This window comes from Euprymna scolopes, chromosome 17, assembly GCF_053919585.1.
Source record: "Euprymna scolopes isolate OS-2025 chromosome 17, ASM5391958v1, whole genome shotgun sequence".
NCBI lineage: Eukaryota > Metazoa > Mollusca > Cephalopoda > Sepiida > Sepiolidae > Euprymna > Euprymna scolopes.
This window is the reverse complement of record NC_136498.1, coordinates 30138451-30154184: the sequence shown is the minus strand read 5'-3', so window position 1 is coordinate 30154184 and position 15734 is coordinate 30138451. Positions and strand designations below refer to the sequence as shown.

Sequence of the window (15734 nt, the reverse complement as noted above, 5' to 3'; positions counted from 1 at the left end):
TCTTTTTCAGTGGATTATTATTAATTGAACTCTAATCTACCAGATCATCTCAAAAAAAAATTTAAAATGAAAAAAATAAAATAAAATGCATATTGGCCGCGGACTTGCATAACTCAAGTTATCAACCGAACCCTTTTATCGAAGTACCCACGAAAATACAAATGCTATAATGCTGCAAATTTAGCTATTTAAAACGAAAGAATGTATTGACGATTTGTGCATGCGCGGTTTGCGAATTGTGTTGAAAGAAAATTTTTTATCTGATCACCCTTCAAACAAAACATTTCTACACAAAATAACGTACAATTTTTTCCCAAATTTTTTGATATTTTTTGTCAGATCACCCTAACGAGGATGTGGACGTAAAAGTTTTTAGCGGACATACAAACACACATTTGAGATTTAATAGATTATAAAATATGAAGAAAAAAAAAATAATATCACACCTGTAATTTATTTTTTATATATAAATTATCATTTCTGATGAACTATGGAAAAATAAGACGCCTACTCTTTGCTTTATTATTATTAAGTGGAGGTTTTTTTTTTTTGTTTTTTTTTTTACATGGGAGTTACCACTTAACAAGGCCTGAAAGCCACTCTAGGATAAGGGTTAATGCGTATACTTTGGTCACTGGAATAACAGCGTATTATTAGCACACACACACACATTGGTCTTTATAATAGTGAATTATTTCCATCAGTCGTTCACTATTTTAGAAACCTAGAGAAATGTTTTTCTTTCAACCCATGTTATTATTAAAGTTACTAGTAAGGTTAGGAGAGAAAGCAATTTCATATTCCTCATCTTGTAAACAACTAATACTAGTTAGTCTTTTGTCAAAGAATTATTTGCTCTTCAAAAGGTCATAAACGATAACACAAACATGTCCTTTTTCACTTTCCAGGTTAATAAAAATATTTCGAGACATTAAAATTGTAGGCAGTTTAACAAAATAAAAAAATTAACTTCAAATTTATAAAAGTGACCTTGTCTGTGTTTGAAGAATGATTTCGACCAAACTCAATTTTTTTGTCTGCAGACTTTAAACTTGATATAGATTTGGGCCCGTGAAACAAATTCGATTCAGTTTTTAACCAGTTAAAAATAGCCAAGGAGTCAAGATGGGGGGAAAAAAAAAAAAAAAAAAAAAAACTTGACAGCTCCAAGTCAATTTAAAGCGCTTTTCTACACATGTGCAAATATGCATTTATATGTAAAACAACATTTTCAAAATTTCATATGCTGGAGAGCTATACGTTTTGGTTCTAGATATGGCATCATATTTTTTCTTTTTAATTTTGAAATCACTACTATATATATTGGGTACAACACAATAGAGAATTGTCTCTATAATAAATACAAAATCTGCATAAATTAAACCATTATATTTAAGCATATTTTATGACCAGGCAGTCCCAGGCAGCCTGCTATATATATTAATGAAATCAAAGGAAAGTAGTGTTTACCTGATATACGCAATAGTAAACTTCAAACTAATATAACAGTATTTATATATAGAAAATTTAATCCCAACCGAATAAAAAAAAAGCTCAATATGCAACAGAGAGTAGCTTATTAGAAAGAAAATTAAAACTAAATTGGAATTTACAATCAAAATTTATTGTTTGACTGAATACTAGAAAAAAAAAAAAAAAAAAAAGGATTACAAAATCCTTATTCCGGAGTTTCAAAGAATGCTAGTCTTGTCATTCTTATCAGAGGACATAAAGAAATCAGCAAATTATATTTATAGCAATGCTAAAATTTGCTAGTTAAGGCATTAAGTGAAACCACAATTTATTGTAGTTATAAATTGGCAAAAAAAAAAAAAAAAAAAAAAAAAATTAAGACAAACCGTGCATATTTCAGCTTACATGAAAATCCCCTCAAGTTGATCCGAAATGTGAAAATAGTTCTTTAAAGAAAATGGAATCCAAAATAAGTCCAGTCGAACAATAAATTTTGATCATAATGTTCAACTTACAGTTTTAATTTTCTTTCCCATATATACAACACACACTCATGGTAATCTAACCTATGGATTATGAAATTTAGATGAGCACATTACTAATTGTTTTATATATATATATATATATATTTTTTTTTTTGGGGGGGGGGCTGCTCTTTATTATTTATAATAAACTAGCGGGGATACCTGGCGTGGTGAGGTGTGAGCGGGAGGTAAATCAAAACGATAATAAAATCGAAAATAAAGAATAAGCGAATTAAATAACCCTGTTTAAATGTTAAAACGTTTTTAAAAACCGGGGGGGGGGGACAAACAGCGAACGTGATGCAAAAAGGGAAAATAAAGTATAAACAAACGAAAAAAAAAAAAAAAAATGGCATAAATAAACTTTAAAAGAAAAAAAATTTTGGAAGTCAGATATGTCGCCCGAACGTCCAACCTTAAGACAACGACGCTGTCACTATAACCACTCCTCTACAATCGTGTCAGCAAAATAAGTTTTTTTTTTATTAAACTAATTCAAGAAAGAATGTTTTTCGCGCATGCATGTTTGGCTAAATTGTCATGAAGGAACGATTTTTTGCTAACCTCCCTCATTGTGAATATCTATTTCTATAGGAAATAATCGACCTTTTTTTTTCTAATTTGCACATATTATTCGACCAAGATATCGCCCTTTCAGACGGTACTGGTTTCAACCCAGTCTGATGCCACTGAGAAAAGTTTTAGGCAGACATACAACATGCACACATTTAAACAGACAGGCGAGATTTATATAATAGATGGTTGCCATATAGTATTAAATTCTATACTAAGTTTGCTTATGTGGTCGTCATTCGCACTGTTTCTTTGAGTTGTCTTATTTTCCCCGTTCTTCTGCCTCTAATTTTCACATCATCCAATAAGGGTAGATGGTTTCCCTTTTCCTCCCATATATAGCAACAAGTAGTAATTTATAGTGACAAGTGAAATTATACCCCAAAACAATAGGTTCAAGGCTCAAAATTCATTGTCCACAACGACCTGTGGTGTAACGAATCAAGTACTAAAATACAATTATAACTTGCACTGTATAACAAATTTCAGGTAAAAAAAAAGTACATCCCACATAAAACCCGTTTCGGTGCATGAAAAGTATCCTGATACTAAATCTGACCTTCATTTCTCTAGAATAAGCACTGTTTTCATGTACTATAAACCATATTTTATTACTGTTGGTTATGAATGAAAAACAGTAAGAGTAAAAAGTGGATCTTGGGCTTACTTTTGGTAGCTGCGTAACTCGCTTCCCTTATTTTCCTTTAGTCCTCACATTCCATGAGACGTTTCTGGCAAAGGGGGAAGAATTGCTGTTTTCTGGGTCAGGATCTATCCATCTAACACTTAATCATTGGCTAGTTTTTAACTTTGAAGTATTTTTTTTTTTACTTCTTATATCAAGTGGCTTCATGCATTGTCTGGAGTAATTTCATTAAAAAATTTTTTTAAGTATTTAATATGGACTTAAGTCGAAAGACTTAAAAAAAAACAAAAAAAAAAACAGAATTTATTCCCTCAGTATTTTGCTACTACAATCATCACACTTCATTTACTTTGAAATAGTAAATGAATTCTTTTAATCATGCTAAAACTATCATAAGCACTTCATGCTAAAGAGGCCAGGACTTCGAAAACAATGCTATCCTAATTAAAAAGGATTAAATGGTTGAAATGTTAATTATGTTCAGTTTAACTAAAGTTATAAATGCTGGCAAGTGTTAATGCTCAGCTGAGTTTTAATCTATGCCCCCCCCCCCGGCAAAATTACTATCAATAATTTCCCACACTCTTTATCTGTGCCTAAACCTAAATGCAGATTCCCTGAACAAAGCTTTTAGAATTGCATGCCTATGGAACTCTTCTGATTGCCTGCTTTCCAGCTGACTACAATTCGATTTTCTTCAAGTCCAATGTAAACAAGTTCTTGAACCGTCTCCCTAAGTAATCCAATTTACAAGATTTCCACTAATATTTACTACGCTATAATTACATTGATGTATACCCATTAACCCTTATCCTCGAGTAGCCTCTGGGCCTTGATAAGCGGTAATTCCTGCGGTAAAAACAAAAACTCCTATTTATCTCCGCCTGTCTTATGAGGGAAAAATTATACAGAGTCAGTTTTTAATGTAGAGGATATCCAACTTCCAAAAAGGGATAAGATGGAGAAAAACAATTGTCTCCGTCAAGTATTTTGATTTTCGGATGAAGAAAATATATACAAATCCTAACTTGAAGATCGGGAGTAATTGTTTTCATCAAGATATCGTTCAAAAAAGTTTTGGCTTTTAATAATAAAAAAGAAGTTATACATTACTTATAAACAAAAAATTATTACTGCCAAAAAACATTAAAATTTAAAACTTAAAACTCAATTTAGATTACTGGAAATCACTAAGTCGAGTTTTTATAGGATAAGACCAACAAAACAACAAAATATCTAAACATTTTCATAAAGATTAAAGTGTAGCAACTAAACTTGGATTTTTTATACTCAGCCAAGAAAATGCTTTAAAATTTTTGTTGCAATAATTTTGACAAACTAAGAGTTATAATACACTTAAAAAAAAGTAACATTTTTCACAAAGCAACTGAAAATGTACTAATAAAAATTGATAAAAATGTTTATATCTTCCCACGTTGCAAATATAAAAAAAAAAACAAACAAAAAAAAAACGTTTTTGACTTGCAACCTGTGATCATTATATATATTTACTTTCAGTGACAATAACTGAAGTAATAGAAATCATTTAAAATGTCTGGGTATACACATGCAAGGAAAACAACCTGTGAAAATTTGAGCAGAGTTAAAATTAAGAGCAAAATTTAAAATGGCTCAATATCATTTCAGATAGAGCGATATCAATACTAAACTTCAGTAAGCTGAGTAACATTCAACAGTTGATCCCAAAGTCAATAGATTAGCCGTGAAACTGCATAAAATGTTAAGTACAATTCATTATATATCTGAGGTTATTGCTTTCCAGAGATTAAGTAACCAATGAAGGTTAATACAAGAGTGTTGAATACCGAAATTGAGCAGGGTATATTCTTTTGTTTTTTTACATAAGCAGTAATACAGTCATGAGCAGGTTTCGGTCAGCTAGCTACTAGCAACTAGAGACCCCTTCAGGCGATACAGCTTATACAAAAGCAAAGTTTGCAAATCTATGACTAGCAACATATTACTGCTTCTGTAAAAACATATACACACACATGAACTCAAAGCAACAGATTCCATGCAATACTCTGATGAATACTCACAAGGATGAAATACAGAAAATTCTGTGTAGCTTAATTACCATACATATTTTTTAAACCTTACAATATATAATGCATATTGACAGTCATTAGATCTTAACTAATAGTTTTAATCTTGGTAAATGGTACTTCTGTATAAAAATATTTATAAGAAAGGATTCAGGCAAAAAATGGTAGATTTAAAAATTTATAAATAATTTATTAAAAAAAAAAAATAATAATTTTCAGATTTATTTACATTTATCCATTCAAGAAATATTTCTTGTGTTTTAAATTTAAACGTCATTGGAAGTCCAACATTTATATATATATATATATATATATTCAACATTTTGTCTTTATTTCATTCCAAGGAAGTCTTGAAATAAAGAGAAAACATCGAATATATAGATTTGAGGCTTTTCCCTTTTTCATATAAAAGTGTTGACAGTCATTAACTTTTATCAGATGATTTTTAATCCTAACAAATAGTCCCTCAATATAAAAATATTTGTAAGAGGACTCAAACAGAAACAAGATAAATTGATTTATAATCCATTCAAGAAATATTTCTTTGGTTTTCAATTTAAATGTTACTGTTAATTAAAAATCACATCTTTTTAAAGACAACAAAAAGTAAATAAAAAAACAAAATGTCTGCATTTCGTTCGAACTTTCATCAACAACCTACTCAAAATAGAAGACATTTAAAACAAATCAAAAATGTTAAATAAAATTTATAAAGCAAATAAAGATTAAAAAATAACTGAAATAAAAAAAAATTAAATAAAAAAGAATTACCTCATCATGAAATTCTTGAGATGAACAACGCAACACAGTAATATTGTACAAATAGTCAATCCAATAAGTAACCACTATTGCTCATTTACAATTAAAATATTATCAAAACTTCAGCAACTTTGGGCAGAATTGATTGAACAGTTTTTTTTGTTTTGTTTTTTTTTAAATTATTATTACTGAAACTTTTAATAAGCAAGTCTTCTGAAAAAAAAAAACACAAACTATGAATTGACCAACTCTAGTCATAAACAGACACTTCTAATAAATAGAACGACCACCATTCACCTACTACAAACTTGCCATTACTTACAGTTAGACTTCCTGTTAACATCTAACCGTGCAGATTTAACCCTTCATGCAACCCTGTTAAATATGAAGCACTTCATCACACGGTTCAAGACACTTAAACAAAATGCCAAGATTTTTTTTTTATCAAAATACGTAAATCATTAACTGAAGTGTAAATCTATGTTGGATCGATTACTTCAATATTTAAACATAAATTTCAAATAAGTTTTAAGATTTTTAGAAAATTTAAAATTGTTAAATTATAGTAAAACGTTTTAAATTTACAAAATGTTAAATCATATGTACATTCTGAAAGTAGTACATAAGGAAATAAAACTACAAATTTTTGTTCAAACCCTTAATTTTTTTTTCTTAGAAATAATAAAAAATATTTGATTCTTATATTTTACATGAGTAAAAAAAACTCCGTTATCCTTTAAGAAATAGATATGAAATTATTTTTTAAAAAACTCACTGAGTAGCCTAACAACAGATCCAAAGACTATAGTTATAGGGAAGGGTGGGAACCCAACTTGCATAATGAAAATTAAGAACAGTGGCTGCAACTCACATCAAGCAGTACAGGGATGCTAATTGCAAAAGGAGAAAATGAGGGAGGGTTTACTGCTACCCGACTCGAGTACTGGGTATCTATCCTCTTCTACAAGAATATTATTTCTTTGTCATCAATTGCAGCTGTTGAGGTCAATTTCAAATTGTTGTTTTCAAACAAAATCAGTCATGGTGACCTAACCGCCCTTTTCGGGATGCAGATTTTTTGGGGGGTGGGTGGGTGGTAGCTTGATCAAAATTGATTACATAAAAGTGCAGTATATGTAGGAGGAATAAAGAAAAAGTGGGTGAAGAGTAATTTTATTACTGAGAGAGTAACTAAGAACTAAGTGTGGTATCTGTTCTGATGCAGCATTTCATCTATTTCGTCCTCAACTAAGGAGAACTCCTTCTGGATTAAGACAATTTTAATTTTTTTTTTTTTGTCCCAATCCAGAGTGCCCTTTGAGGAGCTGGATCTTCTCCCACATCAAAAATGGACTGTGTCTAACTGTCCTCATTGCCATGCCAGTGACATTCATCCTCAGCGGGTTGAACCAGCTTCCCCCGAAGGCAAATTTCATAGGAATATCAAGTTCACGAGTAGTCCCCAGTCACATGTATATTCCAGTCAAGGGAGATGACGTTAAGTTTTTGCAATTCTGGCAGGGAGGTATAGAGGTCCTCCTTCTTACAGTGCCTATGGTCACTCATCTGATACTGACCATGCTCAAAATTGCTTAATTTGGGAGGAAAAAGAATAGAAACAATTACTTTTCATATTCCTTACTCTTGGAAATAATTTTATTTCAGTTTAATAAACTTCGATGTTAGGTTTACAGCATGCCAAACCTTGTTATTTTATGTTGAAACCAGATTTTTAATATCTGTTCTTAGATCGATTTGTTCTGTGGGCATATTTCGCAAATAACAGATTCTATTCAAACCATAGATTCGGTTTTGAAGGTATGACCATATTGAAAGAATGAATAAGAGTTCTTGGGCTTAGTGAACGTGAAAGAGTTGAGGTAGCAGGTTCAGTTCAAGACTAAGGAAAACATGGGAAATGATAATGAATTTGAAAAAAAGAGGGACAAATAAAACCCTGGACATAAATAGATTAGCTTGGATGTCTGTAATAGTTCAAATGAGGGTGTGGGAAAATAGCAGCACTGAAGGATGGCTAGCTTGCAAAAAGATTAACAGCAGCAGAAAAACAGGCATATGCAAATTATGAAGTTTGCACAAGAAAAAGGAGAAAAAAATGCATCATGTGGCCAGGAGAAGAAAGGTGTGCATTGAAGAAAATGGACATGTAAAGTCGAGGACGAGAATTAGGCCAGCATGCAGTCGGAAGGAGAAATACAAGCAAGGCTAAATGGACATGTGACAGCAAGAGACTTTAAGTGGTGTCGAAACAGGAGAGAAACATAACTTTTAAGAAAAAATGTTGACTGATTTTTATTTTATTTCCTCTTGTTTGTATGTAACAGCAACATCACATGCCAATTTCTGGATGCTGCTGAACACATGTCAAATGGATATTAAACTGAATATAATGATGTCCGACATGGAATGGACCTGAGAGTAGTAGTAACTAAGATTAGACTTCACATTCTATAAAGCTCCCACACTGAGAGGTTGCAACTGGATGCACTTTTGTGCTTGACAAAGAACATTTGGGGGAATGGAGAGCTTGGCAGTTTGGCAATTGAAGTTTTACGATATGCCAAAGTAATAAAAAAAATTTTTTTTTAAATACAAAAATTATAATTAAAATAAATGAGATTTTAATTAAATGGATATAAAAAGCAATAATTTAGTCACTATTCACCATATATTTTTTTAAAGTATCTAACAGGAGACACTAGTACCCCCCCCCGCGTTAATAACTCCCTTTCCTATACACCACATTTTTCTTTTTTTTATTTTGATAAACTCAAGTTATTACTTGTAAAGAAAATTTCCGAGATTCATTTAGCAAGAAAAAAAAAAAAAAAAAAAATGCAACAAGAATATCATGCATGTAATTCTAATTCAATTGGATTTTTTTTTTTACAATTTTTATTCAATTAGATTTTTTTTTTTACATTTGATACTAATTTTTGAATTTTAAGAGTAGATTATGGTTCAGTGTATAATTAGGTTTATTAAGAGCTAATATGGTTTTAGCAGTAAAGAATGAACATTATTGAAATCGACCCTCCCCCTTCTTAGCTCCTTATACCATTTTTTAATGTACTAACGAGTCACCACTCTTCACGGCCAAAAGCCATTTGAGGATAAGGGTTAATGAATTTGTCAGTGAGGATTGATAACAATAGTAGAAATAGGCAGAATTGACTTCCAAGAATGGCTCAACAAAAATTTAACATTGGACTTGAAAAAGACAGTTGTAGTAATCAGCTGGGAAGCAGCCCTGTAATATTGTGTTCCAGAGATGGATGGTTCTTGAAAAGAAACTTTGCTCAGGGAAATTCCATTTCGTTTTATGTACACAGAAAGAATGGAAAATTATGGTTGTAACTAGACTAGTTTTTGATGTTTTCCAGGAGAAAACCATAGATTGGAATTCAGTCAAACATCAACGAAAAATAAGAGTAGAGAAAAACTAACAACCTCTCTTCTGTTATAGAGAGACTAAGGAAGGGATGAAGACTTGAAAATTAGTTTTTTTTACTCTTAAGGCAGGAAAGGGTGATCAAAGCAGCATCTTTTAAGGTGTGACAACAGTATTGTGATGTGCATGCGCGGAAGCACTCAGAAACTGTCAATGTCTTAGTCACACCTACCTACGATGAAAGAGAGTTCATTCAAGGGCTATAAAAAGCTGATACTAGAGTCATTTGGAGAGTAACTGTCCAGGTTGCTCTGGTAACATCATGTTGAGCCGTTTTGACAGTCATTTGGGATCGTGTTGGGTCGTTTTAATGAAGTCATTCGGGATTGCGTCAGGTTATTTCAACAGAAGTGTTTGAGTTCAAATAGATGGAGTTGTTTGGGATTGTGTTGGGTCGTTTGGATGATTGTTTGAGTTCGAATCGATCAAGGTGTTCATGATCGTATCTGAAATTGTGCCAGAGCATGTGGATGGAATTGTTTGGGACTGTGTAGAGTCATGTATACGACATAGTTCAGTTTCAGTTTCATTTACTGCCACGTGTGATAACAATTTTTTGTCTCTTCCCTTGTGAAGCAACAAGTACTTTGTCTTAACACATTTAATTCTTATATAGGTAAAGGATGGTGCTTAGAGTGAAATACTTTTTCTGGAGAGGTAGAATGATCCAACCATTTTTCCAGCAACAGACTTTGTTTTCCATCTCTGGTCAGCCCTAGAAACTCATCAAAGCAGAAGGCTACTTTAATGAGAGAAGCCTTCATTTCAATTCAAGCAAAGTGAAGATATGTGCATTGGTGAGGAAAGAACGGAAGTTTGGTTTTAGACACAAAAATAGCAGCCCCCACCCCCACCCCAGTGCAAAATGTGCTTCTGGTGTGAAGAGAAAAATCAAAAAGTTCCTGATTATTAAATGTTCTTCTTTGCCATAGATGGTTATATCATCTGCAATGATGTCAAATGGTTTTAAGTGATTTGAGAGATTATTAATGAAAATAAAAAATAGTTGTGCCCAGAATCGATCCTTTAAGCATACTAGTGTTGATACTATGTACTTCAGACTTCTGACCATAGCAAGATTGAAGTAAACTTTTATGCTAAATCCAATTTAAGGCTTTTGAGATGTCAAGAACTATTGCTCTAAAAGTAAAGTCCCTGTCAATAACTTCATTGGTCATGTGATATTACAGTTACCACATCAGCTGCTAATTCTGCAGGATGAAATCCATAATACTAGTCACCAAGTAGGTTGTTTTACCGAAGTAGTTGACAACTTCTTGATTTGATTCCAACAACTTACCCATGACGTACAAGAGTGATTGGTTTGTACTGAGATGCAGAAGACCAATACCTAGAATCCTGGACAAACTGAGAAAATTAATCAAGATGATCTAAGCATTATCTCTTTAAGCAACAATTGAACAACTTTGTAAGAATAGGAGTTAGTTCCAGGTGCAGTTTCTTAAGCAATATGATTGGAATATTGTCATGGCCAGTTGCCTTGCTGGCATTAAGGTTGTGATAAGTTTGGCAACATTCCAGACCGATATATAAGGATGTGCTTACAGTGTTTTAAGAGGCAAATTAAAAAAAGCCCACAAGCTAATTTAGAACTTATAAAGAAAAGTCTGAAAATTTGAATATTAAATTTAAAAAGAAATCTGTCATAAATGAAATAAAAAGTTGCTTGAGATTTGAATTATATATAAAGCTATTAGAAGGTATACAATGTAAATATTTTAATCTTAAATTTTTTTGGCAATGTCTCGAAAAAATAAGTATTTCATAGATTTTTTTCCTTAGATTTGAAGATCCACTTGTTGATAAGTCTGGCTTTGTTTTTACAAATGTCTCATCTATATTAACACTTGACGAAACAGATGTAGTTTGAGATAAAACAATTTTTTCTTTTTATAAAGGTCTTTATATATCTATATATTTTCCCGTCTGAGTTTGAGACCTTAACAGGATTAAAAATCGAGACATTACATGCAAATCTATTACACACAAGCTGCAGCACAATATCTGAGATGTGTTATAAGCATATTAGCTTTCCATAACGTCGCTGATTGTAGATTCCTATATTTCATCTGCAAAAATCGCTTGGGATCAATGGAAGTAGTAAACTCTTCTCTATTAGATTTCTCCTTCCACTGCCACCTATTTACACCAGACTTGACCGTTCACAGTAGAAAATTACGAGAAACACCAGTTTGCGTTCGTAGTTGCTTAAAAAAAAAAAGTGGATTGGCATACAGCTATTCTAACGGTTACTTATTCCATTTTTTTTTTTTTTTTACATTTTCTTATTTATTTATTGTTCTTTTATTACCTAATCCAATGGGTAGGGTACTTACGCCATCTTTCCCTTTTTTGGTTTTTATTTATTTGTTTTTTTTTTTCCTCATTATCATTTACAGTTTACACAGAAAATTGCGTTCATTAAAATAAATAAACAAAACGAACTAACCATGGATTCCATGTTTTACAACAAACTCTTACAGTCGACAACTACTACTTGCTTATCCAACTGTATTTATGCAACGTTCCTTTCTTTTCCACCATGGAGTTTTATTTTCTGTGTTTCATGTTTTTTTTTTTTTTCTTTACCAACTGTGCCGGATTTACAGTCAGGCATGGATCGGGCAACACCGGCAATCATCGGTGTCACCATCGACTGTTCTTCATATGTTCATACGATTACTCCACTTTATAGTTTCCTTATTTTATTCATTTTCTTTTTTCCTTCGGTTATGTTTAGCTATTTTTAAGGAGATACTCGACTTTATATTTTTCTTATTTTAGTTATATTTCTTTCCGTCGGCTATGTTCACAGTTACTTTTATCATACTAAGGTGGAGGGGTGAATTCTTATTAGATTAGTTACTTATTCATTATTTATAAATATAAATACAGCTAGGCATCATTCGCGGCGCGATCACCGCGAACGTCCGATTGGAATATCCCCTTTAAATGGGGAGCTGGTTTCCACCACCATCTTCGGGAAGCCAAAACTGACCCACAAATTAAAAAAAAAAAAAAAAAAAAAAAAAAAATGACACGTCTTTGTAACGACCCCACGATGACCTCATTAAGCGGCCAACTGTCAATCAAACCTCTGGGACTTTTTAACCCATAATTTAACTCGCTTCTCAATTCCTAGGTGGTTGCCTATTTTTTCCCCTTTCGTTTCCACCTTCGCGTCAAGGCTTCGGGGGTTCAATCTGATCTTCCTTCTAAAACTTTCATTTTTTTCTTTTAACATTTTTTTTAACACACACACCTACAAACACACGGGCAACACCGGGCACCCACCGCTAGTATATATATTTAGTCATCCACATTCAGTACTGTTTCGCTGCATCACAGCGAATCAGTGCGGCTAGGCAGGCAACTACAAGCCAGGATCAAAACCCGACCGCCTGTGTGACAGTCAAGGTTTCGAACCATTACGCTAAATCGGCAGCTGCTGTGCGGGTAGTGAATTAACAATGTTTTGACATCGTCTGAAATACCTAAGCTCGATTTGTTTACACAAAGAGCATTGCTTAATACGCTAATGATATACGTGTATCACTTCTCAATATGCTCAACTCAAGACAAGGAGATTGGGAAGTAGCTTCCCTTAGATCTGAATAACCCCATATTCTTGGATCATAACAAATTTAATTATAATTGAAATAATAAAAACATGTGTGTATGTGTTTATAAATATACATACTGTCTCCTAACTATATATACACACAGTAAAACAAATACACTGATACTAACAAAGATTAAAAGTAGACACTTCATGATTAACATTACAAGACTTGTGGCAAAACCTGTTGAAATCAACTCATTTCAAGAACACGTTACTGTGGAAAGGTTTCCTTATATGACAACACGATCATTTTTATGTCAACAAATATCTATCAAGCCGTCCAATGATCTAACCATACTTTTGAACCCTTTCATAGTACTGTTCAATCATCTAACTGAAAATCTCACTAATCTTTATCCTAAGGTGGCTTTTGATCTTGGCTAAGTGGTGAACTATTAGTGTATATACATTTCAAAAATCAAACTCTTCAATGCCTACCAAGTAAATATACCGTAATTATAAGCAACCATTGTTGTTTACTTTCAAGTTGGAAACTCAGCAAGTTACAGATTTACATACGCCAGACACATTCACCCTAGGCAGATAGAATGGGCTTTCTCTAAAGGAGGAAGTGTCAAAGGAACATTAAATTTACAAGAGGTCCCCCAGTCACATGTATATCCTGATCAGGGGAGATGACATTTGGTTTTTGTTATTCTTGCAGAGAGGTGTTACTATCTTTAAGAGCATATCAAAGAAAATGGACCACATCCTGTCTACTCATCTTTCAGCTAACATTCACTGTGGAGACTTCAATGTTCACAATGTGGAATGGTTAGCCCACCCAAGACAGAGGAGAGAAGGTTCTATCATGATTTCTCCATTGCTTATGGCCTCACGCAGATTGTTTACAAACCTGCCTATGTGCACGACACTGACGGTCAGTATGCAAGTCTCCTAGACCTTTTTCTCACAACTTGCTCTGAGCTATATTCATCCTTCATTGTCTCAGAGATTTTCAGACCACTTAATTGTATGTTAAGATAAAAATGAAATGTAATAAGTCCTCAGATGTAACTCCATTGTACAATATATCGATACTCTTTAGCTGACTGGGATAGCTTCCGTACATTTTTATCAGATCTACCTCTGCACTCCATTTTTAAAAAGAATAAGTTCTCTATAGTATCAGACCTGACAGAATGGTTAATTGTAGGTATAGATATATCATACCCTTAAAAAATTCCGGCAAAAACTTAACAGCCAGCCATGATTCTCTCCAGAATGTGCTGCTGCCATTACACACAGAAATCACTTTCCATTGCTTCCAACATAACAAATGTACTGAGCTTTCAGGACAGCCAGCAACCACTGTAAAAGAGTAATAACAGATGCAAGAGAGTTGTATGCTCAGTCCAAAGGAGCTGACTGACAGCTTAGTTCCAACCAGTTTTGGCAAATAGCAAACAGGGCCTGAACAGAAGTGTGGGCTCTCTCCCAGCTATCATCAATGGACCTGAGGTAATCATGTCAGCATCGGGCAAAGCCAAACTCTTTGTCAAGAACTTGGCATCTAATTCTACCCTATGTGATCAAGGCCATGACCCCCCCCCCCCTCCATATTTCCTCCTGTATCTGAAAACACAGCGTGTGATGTTGCCACGCTAATTAAAAACCTTGATTCCAGTAGCAAGTGGTCCCGACGGCATTTATAGTGCTGAAAAAGCTTCAACCAGAACTATAATAGCTCCTATAATTACAAAGCGGTTTAAGCGTTGTCTTAAGAATTGCTTCCCAACACCCTGGAAAACCTCATTAGTATACCCCAAATTTAAAAATTTGGATGATCGCTCCTCTCCTTCTCAATACAGACCAATCAGTCTCCTGAATGTCTTGAGTAAGTTGCTGGAATAAATGGAGAAGTAGCCAACCACCTCAGCAAAAATAACCTCCTTAGTGACATGCGATATGGTTTCTGTTCTGCTAGATCTACAGCAGATGTGCTAACGGTTATATCTCATAGGATTAGTGAAGGTCTTCACGGAAGCTTCCTTTCTAAGGCAGTTGCCCTAGAAAGGATATGGTATAAAGGTCTATTCCTCAAGATCTCTAATGTCTTTACAATTATTAAATCATTTCTTGCTGATAGGTTCATAAGAGTAGTGGTTGAGGGGCAGAAATCAGAAGCTCACAGTATTAATGCTGGAGTCTCTCAGGAGTCCATCCTGGGCCCAACTTTCTTCCTGATCTACATCAATGATCTCTCAAATCCCATCTTAAGATCATTCGTAGATATTTATACTGATGACACTACCATTTATGGCAACACTTCAAAGGCTGTAAATGACCAAGTTTTTTCCGATTCTCCTCTGATCTTGAGCATGTGATACAATGGGAAAAGAGGTGAGTGGTTAATTTTAATGCATCTAAAACCAAGCTTCTGTCTTTACATCATCAATGCTCTGATCCCCGGCTGGCATCAATTAACATGAATGGCTGTTGTCTTGGGGAGGCTCCACGTTTTGACAAGCTTCTGGGTCTGACCTTTTTTCTTGATCTGAAATGGAACACATCCATCAAATCAGTTGCCAAGGTCGCTGGAAAAACAGTGGGATCATTCTACTGCTCCAGTAGATAT

The 15734-nt window shown here is 33.5% G+C and overlaps 1 protein-coding gene across 2 annotated transcripts in view; it reads right to left on the bottom strand.

Moving 5' to 3' along the window:
- Positions 1-15734, bottom strand: part of LOC145296726 (myosin regulatory light polypeptide 9-like) — a 195347-nt gene that overhangs the window by 141597 nt on the left and 38016 nt on the right. The gene's annotated exons all lie outside the window — the stretch shown is intronic.